Source organism: Lactuca saligna, chromosome 5 (genome assembly GCF_052625555.1).
Source record: "Lactuca saligna cultivar CGN05327 chromosome 5, ASM5262555v1, whole genome shotgun sequence".
In the NCBI taxonomy this organism is placed as follows: Eukaryota; Viridiplantae; Streptophyta; class Magnoliopsida; order Asterales; family Asteraceae; genus Lactuca; species Lactuca saligna.
The window spans coordinates 216,347,986-216,367,501 of NC_136421.1; positions in this window are offsets into that span (position 1 = coordinate 216,347,986).

Sequence of the window (19,516 nt, forward strand, 5' to 3'; positions counted from 1 at the left end):
TTTGGCTACAAGGGTAGCTCCTGGAATTAAGTCGATCCTGAACTCGACTTGATGTTGCGGAGGTAAACCTGGTAACTCCTCGGGGAAGACATCAGGAAAGTCACACACTACGGAGAAGTCTTTGAGATCTTTCGTTTTTCGGCTCGTGTCAACAATGTGTGCAAGGAATGCACGGTATTCTTTACGCAAGTACTTCTGGGCTTGAATACTAGAAATGATACGAAGACTCGTACTGGGCTTTTCTCCGTAGATTAACAGTGTTTTGTTATTCAGTAGATTTAGACGGATGGCTTTGTCAAAGCACAGGATATCGGCGCGATGGGGACTCAACCAGTCCATGCCTACGATGACGTCGAAACTCTTGATCGATACTGGAATGAGGCCGATAGGAAATGAACGATCATCTAGCGTGAGGGTACAACCTATGTAGATCTCGTTAGAACTTTTTGTTTTTCAGTTAGCCATCTCTACCACGAAGGTTTCTTTTAACGGTTGTGAGGATTGTTTAAGTAAGTGCTTAAAGTTTTCGTTTACGAAACTTCTTTCTGATCCACTATCGAAGAGGATACAAGCATAAGAGTTATCGAGAAGGAACGTACCCGTGACTACTGTGGGGTCTACCACTGCTTCATTGTAACCGATAGCAAGTAGTCTTCCTGTTCCTCCCGCATTCCCAACTTCGGGCAGTTTCTTTTGAAGTGTCTGACCTCTCCACAGCCATAACAGGCTTGACTCACTCCGGTACTGGGAACTTTACTGATGGGTTTGGGTTGAGACTTACAAAACCGGATGGTATGACCCTTCCGATTGCAATTAGTGTAGTGCATTTCACGACAGGGGCCGTGATGATGGAAAGAGCACTTGGTGCACTTGGGTAGGTTTCCAGCATAGGTTTTGGCTAGTGTAGGGGCGGCAGGAGTAGTGGCAGCATGGACAGCCAACGTCTGTTGGTTTTTGAGGGATGATTGAGTTGACTTGCCCTTCTTCTGGTACCACCATTTCCTCTTGTTTTCAGATGATGTGGTTGGCGCAGTGGAAACCGTTGTGGTTGTTGATGGGATGGAGGGAACTTCATGATCAATCAACCATTGAGCCAATTCCTTGGCGCTGTCAAAGGTCGTAAGGCGTGATGCTAAAACGGTTCCTCGATACGGGGGCACTAAACCCCAGATGTATCATTCAATCTTCTTGCTTTCAGAAGGGATCATGTTAGGACACATAGCTACCAGGTCACAGAACCTGGCCGTATAAGCTACTATGTCGGTTCCCTTCATTTTGAGGTTCCAGAGTTCCTCTTCAAGTTTCTGAACTTCGCCCCTAGGGCAGTACTCTCTCATCAATAGGTCCTTCAGTGTGTCCCAGCCCATGGCATTGGTTGTTGCTAGAGAGAGTGATTTAACATGGATATTCCACCATGTTAAGGCCCTTTTGGTGAAGGTGCAAGCAGCGAATTTAATCTTGCTTTCCTCGGGGCACGAGCACATCTCGAAGATGGCCTCCGTTCTTTCGAACCACTGAGATAATGCAAGGATTCCTCCAGTCCCATTGAAGAAGGTTGGTTTGCAGTTCATGAAATCCTTATAGGTGCATCCTTGTGTCCATTGATGATCTTCACCATGTCTGGAATTTCAGCCCATTCCAGCGCCACTTGCATCACCGGAATTTATTTAAGCCAGAGCTATAGTCACCGCTGCGGTTATAGCCATTTGAAACATCACTGGATCGAACTGTGGAGGGAGTGGTGGTGGAGGAGTTTGAGCTGCAGGTCTGCCTTTGTTTGGGCGCTTACGGGGAGGCATATTTTGCTGAAAATTTTATAAGGATGATGATAATAGTGAGAAACAATGGTGAGTATGATGAGAGTGTTTTATAAATTAAGCCACCATAAACAAGTTATCAAACAAAGTTATATACCGAGTAGGAAGACATAAAAGTATAGACTTTTCCCAATTGGTTAGATAACTATCAATATTAATGGTATTACTGATGTAAATAAGTTTTGGAAAAATGGTCAAACGGTAGACCTTACATCAAACCATGAGGAGAAAATGATTGACAGTCTAGATGACTACATAGCATACTGAAAGATGAGAATATTATATAGACAAGTGTTTCATTCAAAAGAAGACGTTAAAGGCTATTCCTAAGAAAAAAGAAAAGATACGCTAGTCATCTTTCATTGGAGGCAGCAAATGTTTCTCGGGCGGACTCGAAGATCAGCCAGTTGGCATTCCATGTCGAGGAGGTGTCGCTCGTAGACCCTCTGGTGAACTCGAAGTTCTACGAATTCTGCCCGGGTCTCGGCCAATTCCAGTAGCAAGGCCTTGCAGCTTGCTGCAAACCTCTCATTAGCATGCTCCAGGCGGCTGGTGCAAAGGGAGTGCAGTCCTCCATTCGTATCAACCTCCGCGATACGCTGGACAGTAGTCATGCCTTGAATTTCGTTGCGGGCAACTCTTCGGACCAGAATGGGCAAGACTCTGTCTGCCGCTCCTCCTTCACTTGTGTTGTAAAAGCTTCGGTCTCCATTGAAGGGCATGGGTTGATTTTTCTCCTCACCCCACGTTTCTATACATTCTATCCATGTAGACGTCGGGCCTTGCGGGGGTTAGGGTTCTGGACCTGGGCCGCAGGGGGTAGGTTGTTAACTTCAGGTTCGGAGTTAGACCCATCCGAGAAGCCTTCTGCTTGGTGGTCATCTAAAGAGATTTGATGTTCCTCATCAGGGTCTTCTTCAAGCCACCCCGCATTGCCGTGATTTGGGAAGTATGGGTCACCGTGATGAAATTCGACCATGATATCTATGCAAGAAAAGGGGAAGAATAGTTAATAGACGTACTAATCTAAGATACTTATAAGAGAATCATTATTAGTCAGACCAATACTTGCATAGTGCATACTAATTACATGCGACCGAAACAAGATAGACCTTCGAATAAGCGATCTTAACTCTAAATCCACAACCAAACAAGGAACAGGAAGTAAAGCAAAGATCACAGATTCTAAGTCTATAACGTCCTAGTCACATGTAATCGTAGTGTATCCACTTAGCAACTATTGCTCTCCTAATAATGACATTTTTAGTTCTCATATATGTAAATTATAGTGATGCAGAATACTCCTATAGTATTCTCGTGTTAGAGTTCTTGGGGTAGTGTTGGTAAGTTTTTAGACTTGTTGCAGCACCACAACCACTCTTAGGCACATGCTAGTCACTCCTAGAAAAAGTAGTTTATCAGGCTACGTCCACCCAGATGTGAATATATGTCTCTAAGCCTAACTGTGCTGCTCAACAATCTTAATACTTTTGTTTTGTTCTAGTATGATACTAACCCTTTGTATTCGTGAATGTATATATATATATATATATATATATATATATATATATACTTAGTTAAATATCTGAGTATTTAAAAGTATATATTCTTGGTCAGCATGTTTTAGTCCCGAAGTGTTTATAGTTCGTATATCTTTTATCGGTTGATATACTTGATTCACTATAAACAATGCTCTGATACCAATCTGTCACACCCCAAAACCGAGAACGGCGGAATACGTTCTGGGGTGGAGGACATCATGTTGAATATCAGAACAATCCATAATAGTAAAAACAAGCAACCACATTCATTACATTAATATCCTAATTGTAATACATGCATGTTCTGTATATTTATGTAGACACCAAAAGTATGAACAAAATAAAAAGATGAGTCTTATATGTGCTCCATCTTCCCAAAAGCTGCATCAGTACCTGTTTATTTTTGAGCTGAGAATACAAGTTATTTTGAAAACGAGTATCAGCATAATGCTGGTGAGTTCATAAGTATTTAGTGTTGTTGCTTATATAAAAAGTGTTTACAATCTTGTAGTGAAATGGCTGTTATCAAATTTTGAAAGTAGTTTGATTCATAGAAAATCCCATATTTTCCAACAAAAGTAGTACTTTACCAAGACTGGGTCATTAGTAATTCCATTTCTTTTATAATGTGATACTCTTCTCGTGAAAATATTAGTATTGAAAATACAGTTTTTGCTCGTTCATTTTAGAGCAGGAATGGAGTTTCACCCCAGCAGCATCCCTGCCGGTTAAGTGTAATGGTGAAGGTAAACTTCGAATAGTATTAATTTTGTATGCACCTCGGGATGCGTTTTTAATTAAAGTTTGAATGTAAGCTCGTATGAAATCGTACTGAGTGATAGTAGCACAATGACCGACCTTCCATGTTGCCAATAGTGTGGTAGTATTTGTCATCCCTGGGCTAAAAGGCTCGAACTGTAGCTAGCAGTCGGGATGGGGGAAAATTTGTCCCGTATAGATCTATACACATAGTGGTCGCTCTCCCTCCAGGAGATGATGGTTATCCGACGATCGCATAGCGATAGGTCGTATAGAGAGATAGTGCATCACATTTTGTTATAGTATTTTCTTACATATGGTATATAGTATTTCTCTTAGTAAACCATGTACTGTTCTCTTGATGTAGTTTATAGTATTTCTTCTTATAGAGGGTAGTGTTCCCTTAGTATAGTGTATAGTGTATAGTGTATAGTGTTCTCTTCACATTGTATATTGTACATATAGTATTGTAATTGTACTGACCATAGTCTGTACCATAGTAATATAAAAAATGAGTGGTAATCCTTAACTATACCTGTTATAGTTAAATTGAGTACTTGATTTAGTGTCTTTGATATGTAGAAGTATCGGACTAGAATGAAAACTTTTATATCTAACACAAATATACAAGATATATAACTAAATATTAAACGACAGTCGGACAGATAACCAAATACCCTAAGGCCACAAACAAACAAGAACAGGAAATAAGGTCAGTTATCAGTTCTAAGTCCTTCAATACTTATTTATATAAATATATTAGTGTAGATATTATTTGGAAATAATTTAAGGTTTGAAAACATTGAAAATCAGTTTTGAGACAATTGATTCGTGAAAATGAGGTTGATAAACATTTGAAATAATTTTACTGACAAAATACTTTTAAAGAAAAATGTAAAAATCCTTTTGATAGTAAGCCATCAATTGCGTGTGATTGATTATGCAATGCATTAGATTCAACTTGTATTCCCCCCCCCCCCCCCCCCCCCATAAAACAATTAAAAACATTTGAAAGGTCAATTAAGCGGGTTCACTCACCGTTTGACGTACGGTTCAAGTGTGCTATCGATACGAGTGTCGAGTGTCAACGGATGCTCTGAACGCAAGTAGCCCCTATTAATCATATGGTGACACATATATAAGTTAAAGCTAGGGTGTTTCATGACTAAAATGATGGGAAATCACCCTAAGGACTTGGAATCACTAGGACTAAGTGTCCCGTACTCTATACTCAATGATCTATGCAAGTTTAAGGCCAAATATGAGTATTAGGGCGGGTGCATAACCATAAAAATGAATGTGCGGCTGAGGAATGTAGCTGGACTTGTGTGTGACGCTGGACACTAGAGTGTGCGGCCGTACCGTAACATCCCCAATTTCACGGCCAGAAAAGACCGATTTATTATGCTTGTTTGAAAATCAGAGTAATATTTTAAATAAAAGTGTTACGAAATTTGTTCCCAAAATAAAATATGATAAAGATTTATCAAAGCATTTCCGTAGAAATGTATTTCATTAAAAAGACTCGGGATGTCATGTTCGATACAGATAAAAAGCATAAACAGTACATTTTAAGCCTTACAACAGTTATTTACAACTACTGGCCTATAATCCAAAAATCCCTCATCATCATCCAAATTATGCTTTGGGTCCAATACCTGTAAAACACAAAGCTGAGTGGGTCAAGCTTGGGAGCCTGGTGAGCATATAGGGTTTTCAACCCACAAATGATAATAAATTTATTAATTTCATCAATCAACAATAAATTTATTAATTTTATCAAACCAACAATAAAACTGATTACGCATTCCCGTTATCCTCACTTTACGTCCCTAAATACCTATACAAGGGATCTAGTCTAAGGATTTTATCATCGGGATGGGCTTTACTGCTAAGGGGATTCCTCAGCCATATATGTCTGTAAGGCAACCATGAGGGGGATGGAGTACACCGGTGAACATCAAGCCCACAAACACCTACAGGTTGCGAGCCTGCTAGCGTTCCACTAGACTATCTAGAAGAGTCCATGGTCGACATCCACACTCCGCTAGATGATTGGAACAACAAAAACATCGAGGCCTCTCATCATTTTAACACACATCAACTAATTCATCTACCCATGTTTTACCTAACATATTTGTAGATAAAATACATATACAATTTATAACTTGTATAAAACATTTATTCAACAGTCATCTCAAATAAGAAATCAATATAATTACACGTAGCACGTATTTTATAGAAAATACTTCATATCTATGTCTAAGATGAAAGTGACTATACACTCACTGGATTTGATGATAATCAGGCAGCAATTCTTTCATTAAAATGATCGTTTCTGATAAAACCGGGAGTTTTATTAAGAAACCGGGCTCTGCGAGGGTTGGAGCTTCAAAACCGAAAAGATAAAAGTTTCCGGGTCTTCGGGCACTTCAGGACATATTCCGTGCTTTAAAAATGATACCGGGGCTTCGGGGGAAGTCAAAATAGTCAAACTATATGTTTAGGGGTGAAAAATGTCAATTTTCCAAAAGTACCCAGGAGATCTCTCAACCCCCTATTTATAGGGTGTGAGCCCAAAGATTGGTGGCTAAGGAGGCTCCGCGTAGCGGCTGCGAGGCTCGGACACGAAGGCGAGACGTGGCTACGAGGGGGCGAAGCGCGTGGCAACAGCAAGGGCAGGTGGCACTGCGAGGGCGAGACACTGAGGCGAGATACGCGAGACCGAGACAGGTGGCGAACACACGATGGATCCGGACTTGGTCACAACTTGGTGACGCAACAGCTTCGGCCACGAGGCAGATTCGAGAGAAGGGTGACGTGGTCGGCTCCTATTCATGCGAATTTTTCGAAAATTGCACCCAAATCTTCTAAAATTCATAACTTTCGCATACGAGCTCCGTTTTTTACATTCTTTATATGCACGCGTAGGCGGGAATATATTCTACAACTTTTGTTTAGAGTTCGTCGGCTAATTTTGAATTTAATTTTAATATTATTTTTTTTTAATAGACCGGGACATGAAAATCCGTTAAAAATTCATAACTTCTTTATCCGACGTCCGTTTTCTTCAGTCTTTTTTACCGTTGTACTACTATTGACGAGACCTTAGATTCTCATTTAGGTTGTGTCGGCTAAATATCGCTCGATCTTAAATTCGAGTATTTAGTTGTCTACTGCTAAACTAAAACTTAGAAAAATCATAACTTCCTCACACGAAGTCAGATTTGGACGTTCTTTTTATCAAAATTCTCGGCTTAACGAATACTATGACTTTTGTTTAGATTGTTACGGCTAAAAAGCACTTTGTCATAAATTCACTCTTTATGCTTCCCGGTGTCATGCCAGTTCCGTCGCGAAACTTCGACAGGTCATAACTTCTTCGTTATAACTCGGATTTCTGCGTTCTTTATATCTCCGGAATCCTTGTTTCGGCCACTACAACTTTCTTAAAAGATATCGGCTTTATCAAATATTTATTTTCAATGCTTATTTTCATTATTAATTAATTAAATCATAATAATTAAGCAAATAAGCATATAATTCACATGATATTCACATAATTCCTCTTTATTACTTCAAAATGAGTTACAAAGGTTGACCTAGACTATTACAACGTTATTAATGCTTTTAGCCTAGAAACATGGGCGTTACACGTACACAACGGTGTGCGGCCGTACACTCCTTGTTTGAGTCCTATGTGTCGATTGTGTGGCTATACTCTCACTTTAGAGGGTGTTTTGAAGGTGTGCGGCCACCAGATGAAGGTGAGCGGCCTCACACTCCTTCAAGGAGTGAAGAACACGATGAACACTATGATTTTTGGGCTTGGATTGAAGTATTTTACCTCTATAACAAGTTGAAAGATGATGTTTTTCACATTTTGGAGGCCTTCTAAGTGTTCTTGGGTGATGTTTTTAGAGAGAGAAAGTAGAGAGAGGAAGAGAATGCAGCCAAAAGTGAATAGAAAAGGGTTCTCTACTATATATAGGGTCGGGTGTGAGGCTGAAGGGGTTTGCGGTTGGGTGTGCGGCTGGCTGGCCGCACACACCTCTCTTGGTGTGTTTGGCTGGATTTTGCGATGCAACACCCTTCCTAACCCTTCCTATGGCCCACATCTATGATATACTAAGTCTAAAACACTCGCGCGAACCCAACATTTTTTCTAAAAGATACTAAATTTATGTGAATTATAGATATAAGGATCGATTTCACAATATAAAAGTGTCAGGTTGTCACAAAGTCCTAGTAGAGTCTAGGGAAATTTTATGATTATTTGGATACACTCGTATGCATTAATTTTTTTTGTGATTTTAGGACTTGGGCACTTCGAGACAATACTTGGGACGAGTATGAGTAGGTGTGAAAGGTAGTAGATGCATATACTACCGGAAGCACATGACTGACGCTTGGATCAGGGAAAGTCACAAGGTTACCAAGAAGCCAATAATTGATTCCGTTTTATTCAAGCATGTCGTTACCATCATTTTGCTAATGACTAAGAATATGATTGTTATTCCGACCCTAGTGGTCATATCAAATTGAGTTCGACTACGATGAGTATGTTACGTGGTTCAGAGAACCAAGTTCGATGTAACATCTAACTTAAGCCATAGGATTGAAGTAAAAGATAATCGAAGTGATCAGTAGAGGTGTTGCGAAGGTTGCTTGTAGCTATAAATGCTACCTTTTAATATGTGATTAGAACATGAAGGAAGGTATAGTCTATTTTGGAATTTGACTCTAAAAGACCTGAGTCCAAGCAATACGTCATACGATGAGAGGTCATTAGAACATGACCTATCGGTCTATTATGATAATCGAAGGAAGAAACTTATCTCAAGTTTATTATATAAGGAGTGTCCAATAAAGATCGAGATCATGACATGAAGGTCACGATTGGAAGTCTAACATGAGATAGAGAGCAGGTCCAAGATCGAGCACCGCCTGCCGTCAGGAAATCTTAGAGTTAGATACTCGTTCGAAGGAACATCAGTTATGATTATTACTTAGGATGAAGAGATAACGTATGAAGCAATCATGTGAGCCCTATTTCGTTGATGATTCCGGGACATAATCATCCTAAGGTGGAGATAATTGTAACGCCCGTAGATCCGGGATAGTCAATTTAGAGATAATAGGGGTTGAAAACGACTTCTCAACAAAAGATTATTTATAATAAATAATCTTAACCAAGTTTTAGAATATATCTCAAGGGTTCCGTACATATAAAGAACGCTGAAATACGAGTTATAACAAAGAAGTTATGGCCCGTCGAAGTTTTTCGGCAAAACGGGTACGGCACCGGGAGACGTAAATAGTGAATTTAAGATAGAGGACATTTTAGCCTTAGGGATCTAAATGAAAGTTGTAGAATACGTCTCCACCTATGCGTGGATATAAAGAACTTCAAAAATGGATTTTGTATACAAAAGTTATGGCATTCCGAAGATTTAGCTTTTAAAAACCCTAAACTATCTAATTCACGACGTGAGAATTATGACGCTCATGACATTCTGTCATGATTCAGAATCAAGAAGCTGCGAGAGGATAAGATCCAATTCACGTCCTGAGATTTATGACACTCACTCCGTGAGGTGTCATGGCCACCATCTGAAGCTAGGGACGCAAATGGCAAGTCTACGGAGTGAATCATGAGATTCACGACATGAGTCTTATGACACTCACGATGTGAGTGTCATAGAAACTTACTATAAATAGCATGCGAGCCATTCCGAAAATCTCACACCTTTCTTCATTTCTTCTCTCTAAACTTTCTCTCTCTAAGGGTTTTAACCCTCCCCTAAGCCTAGGTGATCCCCTAGCACCCTAAGGAAGCCCCGAGGCTCCCGGAGTCCCGAGAAAAAGAGTCTTTGGGTTTCGAAACGTTGCTCCAAATAAAGCCTGGTTTTCTTTAAAATCCGTTGTAAGTGAGCTACGCTTACGCAATTTTTAATATAGCTTTCAAATAATTATATTAATGTTATTAGGTCCTTAAAATAATTATTTGGGCTATTATTATGAGTTATATTGAGTGTTATTTAACGCTTATATAATAATAATAATAATAATAATAATAATAATAATAATAATAATAATAATAGCCAGACTATTAATTAGTCACAGTTGACGTTAGACTAAACCCTAGTGGAATTGATACTAGGTTTTATCGAAGGAAAATTATTTTGAGAGTATCAAAGCGTTGTCTGAGTGCTAAGTCACCACCTACTCAAGTGAGTGTATAGTCACTTTCACCTTACACATATATATGAAGTATTTTCTTTAAAATACGTGTTATGTGTAATTATATTAATTGTTTAATTAAGGTGACTGTTGAATAGATGTTTTATACAAGTTTTAAACTGTATATGTATTTTTATCTACAAATATGTTGGGTAAAACATGGCTAGATGAATTAGATAATGTGTGATGAAATAAAAGGTGATGAGAGGTATCGATGTTTAAGATGATCTAGTCATCTAGCAGAGTATAGACAGCGACCACAAACTATTTTAGATAGTCCAGTGGATCGTAAGCAGACTTGTAATCGGTAGGTATGTTTGAACTATATGTTCATAAGGTGTTCTTGAACTATATGTTCATTAGGTGTTTTTGAACTATGTGTTCATCCGTTAGTTCTTCTTTTTGACACTATTACGTGTCGTGGTAGGGGAGCGTACGGGAGTACTTTATTAGTATTTTCCCTATACCTTTATTTTGAAGATATTTGGAGTCTTTGTTTCTTTTATGAAGTGATCGGACGAGCTTCATGAGTCAGTGTTTCTATTCTCGATGCCGGATAGGAGTGAGTATGTGGGTTATATACCTCATGATATTCAGACCACAGCCTAAGCATTAGTCAGTGTTTCCATTCTCGATGTCGGATAGGAGTGAGTCTGTGGGTTATATACCTCATGATATTCAGACCACAGCCTGGGCATTAGTTAATGCTTCCATTCTCGATGCCGGATAGGAGTGAGTCTGGGGGTTATATACCTCACGATATTCAGACCACAGCCTAGGCATTAGTCAGCGTTTCCATTGCTGGATAGGGTACGTCTGGGGGTTATATACCTCATGATATTCAGACCACAACCTAAGAGTTAATAATTACCCCTGACGTAATTGTCTGGTGGTTCTTTCTTTTACGAACAAAGGTTCGTGGTTAAACTTATTCCATTCATTTGATGTCTTCTTCAATCCTCGTTTGCTGCTAGGGAATTTCCGAAGCAGTTTCGTTAGTTGGTTGTTCATATCGATCCTTTAGGCTAGATCTAGTAAGATTACTGTATAGGATCAGTATGTGGGGATTGACGTTGCTAGTGCTTGTAATAGAAACCTTGGGCAGCGATGGACTTCATGCCTATTCCTTAGGATGAATCCTTAGTAATGAGTGATAGTTGATTCTTAGGGTAAATCCTTAAGAAATGAATAAGATAATGGGGATTGGGTAATTAGGTTGATTGTTTGATGTTTAAGCATAATAAATTTATTTATTGTGGGGTAAAACCCTATATGCTCACCAGGCTCCCAAGCCTGACCCACTCAGTTTAATTGTATCACAGGTATCGATACGAAGTTGCTTTACACTGAGAAATTAAGGAGATATAGATCACTAGTGAAATGAATGTAAGTTCTATTTATGCTTATGTTTCTGTATTGATGATGACATCCCAAATGTTTTAAAATGAATAAAATACGTTTCTTCATAAATTCTTTGATAACGTATTTATCGTGTTTTTCTGGGAATAAATTCCGCAACATTTTTTATTAAAAGAGGTACTCTGATTTTCATAAAGAATAAACAAAATCGGTCTTTTCTAGCCGTGAAATTGGGGATGTCACAAATATTCAAATCAAAAATTTCAAGAATCACATAAACATATATAAAACTTGAAAGTTTGATAATAACCGTTGTAAATGGATTAGCATAATCATTACCACATCAAAAACTGGTTTTATATGTCCGAAACTGTTTAGGATAATGATCCTAGTCCATTTCCAGCAGCAAAACTCGAAAATCTGCACACATGGCCTCCTACTCGTCAAGTGAAAGAACCTAATCGACGAGTAAGATGCATTTTCGCTTCGACTTGTTGAGTCCCCCCATAGAGTCGGTGATTCCACTGTGTAGATAGCAGAAATTCTACTTCTTCAAGCAGTTTGCATCAAGTATATAAAAAACAAGCCTAGGCTCTGATACCACTGATGGGTTTTGAGCATTCTAACACTCTTATGGTGTACATGCAACCCTAGAAACCTTGGATCTATGTTTTCTCTAATATACATGAAAATTTGATTTTTCCAAGGTTCTCATCCTAACTAGCATGTTATGGGGAACTTGCAATATACAAACTAGTAGAATACATACCTTTGTGTGTTGCTTGGATTCCTTAAGACTTTGTGAGCCCGGCACCCCTAATGTGATGCCTCAAATGTTTCACACAATACCACAACACTTTGAATAACTTGAGAGAAGAAAACTTTGATCACACAATTGGCTAGCTCTCTTCCTTATAGTCTTAGTGCAAATTTTTCTCCATATGAGGTTCATTATATAGTGTGTCACATGTAAGGTAAACCCTAATGTGCATGGCTTTTCATTTCCCCCATGATCCATGGGTTTGTAACCTCCATGGAGCATTCATGGAGCACCCAATGGGACCTATCCCAATCTAGTGAATCATGGACCTTAAGCCCACTATATAAGAATAAAAGATTTACATAATCAATCCTCATATATTTAATTAGTCTCTTTTGATCACAAAATTAATTCTTGATCAATACTAATTAAACAATGTGGTATCATATTAATATATTAGAATATATTAACAAATCATAAGTGTCCTTATTCTCATTTTTGTCTGTCCAAATGTTGAGATGCCATGCAACCCAAATGGACCATGCCAAGTTGGGCCAAGTACATACCAAATATAGTTATGGACTTACACACCTTATCCAACAATATTTTAGGGGAACTCACTAAGATTTGGCTTACAGTCGTGATCTGCGGGAAGTTTAAGTAGTCTAATCGATGAGTCGGGAGACCGACTCGGCGAGTAGACGTTGTTTAAGTGAAACCCTAAATTAAGGGTTTGCACCCTATTTAAACACATTGTAACCCCTCAACTCAGCCCCCATCATCCAGAGCAAACCCTAACTCGAAACCCTAGCCATTTTTAGTGTGTTCTTTAGCCTTGCGGTGTTACTTTGTGTGATTGAAGCTTGAAGAAAATAAGGAGGCTTGTGAGATCAAGGGGAATCAAGAAGATCCATAGTTTTGAGCATATTTCCAGCTTATTAGAGGTATGAAGCTGAAACCTTGTATATTCATTGTCTAGATCTTGATTTTTGGACCTTTTTCTACATCTTTCTAAGCCCTAGTGAGGATGTATTCAGGATTGAGTATAAGAAGTGAGTTTGTGATTCAGATCTAGGGCTATTGGGGGCCTTTATGGCATAAAGGTGCCCACTTTGTTGCCATAAACACCCCCATGCATCTTGTAGACCATATTTTATGGCTTTATGAGCCAAACATACCATTCATGTGCACCAAGCTTGAGGATTTACGTGTAAAATGGACATTAGGAGGCAAGATCTATGGTTTTGATGTGTTAAGACTCGACGAGTCAGAGTGTAATGACCACCAAATCCTTTCTGTCGATGGACCAGATGATAGTGTGGAAGGTCCCTCAGTTGTTTAGGATCTTAAGGGACATGGGAATCATGGGACTCGGCGAGTGTTTGAGCAAACTCAACAAGTCCAAGGCAATCTCCAAATAGACTGGACATATTCTTATAAGGGAGATGAACTCGACGAGTTCAAGGATGAACTCGGCGAGTCAGATAAAGAAGGTCCCGATGGTATGATTGAAGGAGAACCCATCGAGTTCCTGCTAGAATCGACGAGTGGAGTCAGGGATTGGTTTGGGTTAGAGGAGTGTGGACTCGACGAGTTGGTAGACCAACTCGGTGAGTCAAGTCAATGTTGACTTTGACTGAATTGAGTTGACCCTGGTTAGGGTTTCATATTCAAATTGATAACTTAGAAGGGTTGTCGTGCAGGGATTGAGGAGTTGAGAAAAGTCAATTTGCATGCCGAGGATAATTCAGACACTACACGACATCGAGGTGAGTTACCTTCCAGTAGAAGTAGCTCTAAGACACCAAGTCCGAACCACTATTAGATGTTTAGTTGAGATGATTATCTTTGTGATGATTATCTGGTTTTCTATTGCTTGACATGTGTGTATGCTAGTATGCTATGTTATGTGAGATAGTATCAGTACGAGGGGACTAGTCCCTGATTCGGCCGCTATGACTAATGGGCAGGTCGGACACCCATATATGTCTGACAACATGAGTATGATATAATATTATTTTCTAGCGGTAGGGGGTGAAATATCCCCGTGTTTGGTTGAGATAGACCGGAGGGTAGGTCGACACCCCAGAATATCTTGACATGGGTAGGTCAGCACCCAGAATGGCTTGACATGGGTTAGTCAACACCCCAAAATGGCTTGACATGGGATGGTCAACACCCTAGAATGGCTTGACATGGGTAGGTTAGGCACCCCAGAATTGCCCGACAATATGTATGTGGTTTTGGTATGTGGTATGATGGGGGAACTCACTAAGCTTTGCGCTTACAGTTTTAGTTTTGGTTTCAGGTACCTCTTCGTCTAAGGGGAAGGAGCCGACGGTGTAGCAGCGCATCACACGTACACATATGGTTTCCACATTGAGTTTCTGAGATTGTACTCTGATTTATATTACTTGTGTTGAGATGGTTTTCGAACACATTGTTATAGTTTTTTTTTATAAAATGACATGACCTTGGTAATGTTTTGGTAAACTATGTTGTGAACTATTTATTTAAAATGAAATTTTTGGTCTCGAAAATTGGGATGTTACATCTTATGAGCCGATTTTTATGCAAGTCACTCTCTCTCAAGTCCTCCATTGTGGATGGTGCTTGTCACAACTAGAAATTTTATGTCTTGTAAACACTATACTCAAGTGAATGTGGAAATCAAAAACTCAAAAGCATGTATGATGCTTACTCGATGGAAAACTAAACCCCAAATTCACTACATCAAGCAATTGGAAAACCCTAGAAGTTCTTGTTAAGTCCATTTTGGACTAGAACTTCCTTATTGGATCCAAATGGACCAACAAGCTTCCAATTGGACTATCATGGGTTTAGAACCCTAATTGGGCTCTAATTGGACCCACATTCATTTATTTCAATATTATGGGCCATATTGGGCCTAGAATGAAATAAATTGAAAGTTTTGATCCATGATTAACCCAATCTAGCTTATTAAAACATAAAAATCACAATTTTATTTTATAGGCCAATAAATACCTAAGACTAACTCTAATATTGGGCTTAGGAGCAAAAAGCTCAAATTTTCCTTTTTCCTTCCATGTTTTCGGCCCAAAACAAGCCCAAGAGAAAGGTTTGACTTTCTCATGCCACCTCACTATTAACTAAAGGACTTCCATGCAAGAAACTCATATCTCCATGCAAACCTCACCTCAAACATCATTTCTTCTCCTCTCTCTCTCACTCTTGGCCGAACACAACACACACACTCACAAAATCCATCCCATTCTCTCTAGATCACTCAAGACCACTCCTTCCTCCCCACTCCAAAAATCTCGAAAATTAAGAGCTTTCAAGAGGATCTTGCAAGTTAGTCATCATCTAAGGTAAGGTTTTGCTTGGATCTATGACTTGTATTCCTTGTTTTATCAAAATCCCTTCCTAATCCATGCAAAAATCGTGATCTTGCACTCTAGAAAACTCCATAAACTCGAAAACTTCATCAAGGAGTGCAAAGGCCAAAAATCACTTCATTTCTTCCATTCTTTCTTCAAAAACCGAATCAACACCCAAGGTGAGTTTCATACCCCCTTATTTTCGGTTTTTATAAGTTTTTGTGGGGGAGAATACAAGAAAAGGTGTAGATCCATCATTATGTGTATGTTGTGGTTGATTTCTATGCTTATATGTAGGTTTTGTATGATTTTGATGCTAGATCTAGTTATGAAATGCTAAAAACCGAGATATGTATTTCATTATAGCATAAAATATACTACTACATGCAAAGTATACTAAGAAAAATAGCCAAATGGCTTGACAACACTTAATTTGGGCTAAAAACTCATTTTTTGACATAAAATGTTGAAAATACAAAGTTGAAGGGCCTAAAATGAAATATTTCGAAATCTGATGGGTGAGATGAGTCAAAACAGTTTACATAATGTATTTTCTGAAAATATACTATTTGGAGGGTTAAAAACATAAATTCCAAGCTTATTGGGCTAAAGGTGACATTTTCGGCCCAATGAGGCCCAATATGCGAAATTTTCTATTTTGGAGGACCAAAACTGCATTTTTCTGTAAAACAGTGGACTATAAGTGTTCCATGTACTTTTCAAAGGTTTAAAATGCTTTTCAAATTTAAAAAGGACCAAAGTTGCAAAATTTTTCCAAATTGGGCCAAAAATGTAAAAATTGCGAAAAAGAGGGGTTATAACCGAGAAAACTGCAATTTCAAGGACTTAAGCTGTTTTCTATGAAAACTATGCTGGAAAATACTTATTTCAATAATTTTTGGTATTAAAATGTCAAGAAAATTGATTTAAGGACCAAACCGGAAAGTTTTTAAAATAAGGGGTGAAAAGGGTAAATTTTACAAACAAGGAGGGACTGAAAACAGAAAATTCTCAAGGCTAGTTCAATACATGCAATTTGACCAAATGATGGTACCACGCCTATCGACGAAATACAATACATTACAATACCAAAAGTCATTGTCAAACGAATTGGTTCGGTCTCGAACCAATAAAAATCCGAAACTACTAACACGACGACACTACGACATTACGACATTACGATTCATAACTAATAACGATTGGGAAGTCACTATACATGCGAGTGTGCACAGACGTCTACGCACCATCTTTGGGCCCCAAAAGTGTAAAATCTTGTTTGTTGAGCCTAGCTAGCCCAATAACCTGATCTTAAGGCCCGAAGACCTCTCTCTCTTACGAAGTGTTGGGTTTTACCGATCCGACATAACGTAAAAGGACTTTCAATGGCAAACATGCTGCTGGTCCCCAAGGGTCCTTCAGTGCTGCTAGTAAAGTCTGTAACTCACGATTGCGGGTTGGGCTTCGGGCCCTTCGCAATTGCAATGGTCTTGAACGACGCGGGGAAATACCGAGGGTTTCGCACCTTCTCTTCTTCCCTCCGGTCGTGGGACTACACAAGTCCGGGAGGATTGAGTGGTGTGAAGAATTACGAGTGACGCCTAAGGGATCGCTTGTAAGGTTGTCGATTGGACGTTTTCATTAACGCACGTCACAACACTTCACCACCCACTGTATTCTCAATGCCTCCGGAGCTCAACGGTTTCCTCTAACGCAACGAAACAACGGTACACAAACTAAGTAAATTAAAGTGATAGGAAAACATCGGGTTTTCCTAGGGTTTTCAACAAGTACAATTACGAATTACCGGTCGAATTTCACAACTCTTACGCTTACATCTATAGAATTCAAACAAGCATACTCATGGATCATCACATATTTTTACACTATTCTATTTTTAGAAAATATCGGATTTTCTGGTGGTTTTCAAAACGATACAAACATTGGATTTCAAACATTATTTATGAACTCACCAACATTTCATATGTTGACGTTTTTCAAAATACTTGTATTCTCAGGTAACAGATAAGGTGAAGGATGATTTGTACTCTATGACGTTTTGCTGCGGTTTAAGTAGTGTCAAACAGTTATTTTTGAGAATGTAATGTTTTGAACAGTGTAATGAATGTAAACGTTACCAGTTGTATCATTCCAAATGTTGGTGATGTATTATGTTATGTTTCATGTATATGCATTGTGATGGTATTCAATGAGTCACAACAGCCCCCGGACGTTTCCGCCGTCTGGTTCGGGGGTGTGACAGGTTGGTATCAGAGCTTTGTTTATAGTGAACTAGCATATCTAGCCACACATGAATATGCAACTATAAACCAAAAAGAGTGACTAACATAAGTCTGAACAAAACAAGTAAATAAAACACCCTTGTTTGCACTAGGAATAGGAACATAACGCCGAACCAAACAAAAATAATACTAGTGTCTCGGTTAATTCGGGAACTGTTCTTAGTGATACCAAGGAGTGAATGCAGCCTGATCAACTACATTCTCTCCAAAGTAAAACTAACACACGTCCTGATGAGATCGGGATTTCTAGGGAATCTAAAACTATACCCCTACCACCGAAAAGAGAACGTCTGTTTAGCTTGTGCCATAGCGTTAGAATCATAGGAAAGTGATAGCTTATTCGAGGGAGAGCATCAGGGCATTCAGTTCCTCCAAGCCCCAGGGGCACACGGGGTACTCGAAGACGAACCAGAGGGGAATCAAGAGGGAGTCCACGGCGTTGAACCTGATGAGTACATGGACACCGACTACGAGTTCGAGGAGACCGACGATGACATGGAGGAGGATCAGGCACCGGACATGGGTCACGTCGCATCTCCTGTTAGCGAAGTGCAACAGGATCCCCACGTCCCACCAGTGAACTCCGCGAGGGAGAATCGCTCCCCAGAAGCCGTGATTACCGACTTACGGCAACAACTGTTCGCCATGGAAGCACGAGCCGTGCAAGCAGAGCTTGAGAGGGATGAGGTCATTGTAGACATGACAGAGATGGCGCAGCTGTTGGCTCAGCAATTTGGCATATGATTTCACCGTTATAGTAGGACGCAACTCATCGCGGTTAGGGATAGACTTATCTTAGTAGGTCGTTAGGAAATATGCTATGTACCCCGACTCTATGTTTAAGTGACTACACTACTCATAGAGCCGTTATGCTGTCGAACTAGTATCACGCAAATTTTCATGTATCAAATGCGGATAATATTAATAAATTTTTACGTGTTTTATTACGATATTGCAAATTGCTATGTGTTGAGATATTATTATTGATTGGTAAATGGTAGTAGTGTTTAAGTTCATACCATGCACCTAGTCAGTAGGATCACGACCTCACCGAAACCACATACCCTCAACATCTTTCCGTTTTGTCACAGAAAGATGCCTCTCCGACCTACTCGCGGAAACCCAGGACCAACCCCACCTGAAGTTGACTCAGCCGCCTTCCAGGCAGCTGTATCTGCAGCAGTCACTGCAGCGATTGCGCAAATTCAACAAGGGAACAATGGAGGAGTCAATGGGCAAGGAGCCGGAAGTTCAAACAATGGAATGAATCAAGGACCCACCAAGACATGTACCTACAAGGACTTCACAAACGCCAAACCACGAACTTTTAATGGCACTGGAGGAGTGATCACTCTGAAGCGATGGATCGAAAAGG